We start from the raw sequence: 2118 nt of genomic DNA, 5'->3' as shown, positions 1-2118 counted from the left end.
TAATGAATGTTGACCTAATGATGGTTGACCATATAATCGGATACCGGTCACTATTCCCATTCGTAACCCATGTGGATTGTAAAATATGAAAAAGTAAAAAAAATGAAAACATTTTAGAAAATTGCATGTCAACCTTTTGTCATGTCGATATACAGTAGTACATGTCTACCAAGAGGCCCTGATGATCTAGACACCGTGTTGACCTACTTACTATCGACCAATTGTAGTCAACCTAGACACTGTCGACCTAAGTATTGTCGACCCCAAGACCGGATCCCCTGTACAAGTAAACCCCTGGCAACGAGCAGGTACAGTAATGTAAAAGTAATTAGAAGCCTTACTGTAGGACTTAATGTTTAATGGGCATTGTGGTGTGTGGCATAATGTATCACGGACATTGCGGTGTGTCAAAATGTGTCACAGGCACTGGTGTTTCTATAATGGTTGCAATGTGTGCAGAGGGGGCCCCCACCACACACAGTGCACCCATTTGGGTAATACTCACCTCTCCGGAGTCCCGCGCCGACGTCACAGGTGCTGTTTAAACTCATTTTCACAGAGTTCTGCGCATGCGCAGTAGAGAAATCTCTTGGAAAATGGCCGCCGCGCCATTTTCCCGGAGATCTGTGCATGCGCAGTAGAGTCTGAGCCCTCTACTGCGAGGGGACACGGTGCACTAATTGGGGTTCCCCGTCACTTTCCGAACAAAACAACACCAAAAACAAAAAACAAAACTCATGTCGACCTTCCAACCCTGTCGACCTAGGTACTGTCGACCAATAGTGGTCGACCTAAACATTGTTGACCTAGTTACTGTCGATTCTATGATCCACACCTATATCATAGGCATTGTGGTATGTGGTATAATGTTTCAGGGTATTGCAGTGTGTGGCATAATGTATAAGGGGCATGGCGGTGTCTGGCATAGGGTATAACGAGCATTGCGGTATGGTGTGTGGCGTCCGGGCATGGTTCCGGTATGAATGGTCGACCATGTTAAGGTCGACAATCATTAGGTCAACCACTATTGTTCGACAGTGACATGGTCGACATGCACTCATGGTCGACACATGGCAATGGTCGACACATGAAAAGGTCAACATGGATTTTTGGACTGTTTTTGGTGTCATTTTCTTCGTAAAGTGACGGGGAACCCGAATTAGTGTACCGCTTCGCTCGCCATGCTGTGGGCAAGGTGCCTCACTCCGCTACCGTTGTGCTCGGCACAGGTTACTATTCCAAATCGTAGTCCACGTGTATGGTAAATCATGAAAAATTTAAAAATCTATTTAAAAAAAAAGCCATGTCTACGTTTTCATATGCTGACCTGTCATGGTGACCATTTTCACGTGTCAACCATGAGTCCATGTCGACCATGTCACTGTCGACCAATAGTGGTCGACCTAATGACTGTCGACCTTAACATGGTCGCCCATCCAAACGGATTCCTCCAGGCACAATTTCTAAACTGACATTTGGAGGAGGGGCATAGAGGGAGGGGCCAGCCCACACGTTTAAAGTCATTTAGTGCCGATGGCTCCTACAGACCTGTCTATACCCCATGGCACTAAATGGACCCCAGCATCCTCTAGGACAATAGAGAAATGTACATTACTTTAATACAGTAGTAATAACGTGCAGTACTGGACTGTACTTACTCCTCAGGGACAGCCGCAGTAATTTCAGTTTCCTGGGCTCCCTGGTGACCAGATCACTCCACTTCCTCTGGAGTGACCTGAGGCTGCGGGACTGGCCATATTTTGCTCGGATCTCAAGGCGGGCATTATTGTAAGCCCGCCGCTTCTCCAAGTTAGTAGTAAATGGCCGGTCCCGCCACCTAAGCAGGATCAGAAGCTCCCCTCTAATGTAGCGTCTCTCTGCCATTTTTGCCTGATGTAAGACACCGGATGCAGTCCACAAACCGTGGATTGAATCTGCTGGCTGTGTACAAAACCTATTGTAGCCCACAATGCGTGCAAACTGAATTTGCTTCCCCACCGCCTGCAATGTGTTGTACCCATAACGGATTTTATCCGGTGTCTGTGTACAAAACATAATGGAGCCCAGCGGGAAAGAATAAACAGACCAAACCAGTTTATTTATTTATTTTAAATATCT

Source organism: Pseudophryne corroboree, chromosome 2 (assembly GCF_028390025.1).
Source record: "Pseudophryne corroboree isolate aPseCor3 chromosome 2, aPseCor3.hap2, whole genome shotgun sequence".
NCBI classification, from domain to species: Eukaryota; Metazoa; Chordata; class Amphibia; order Anura; family Myobatrachidae; genus Pseudophryne; species Pseudophryne corroboree.
The sequence above is the reverse complement of the archived record's forward strand: the minus strand, read 5'-3'. Positions refer to the sequence as shown.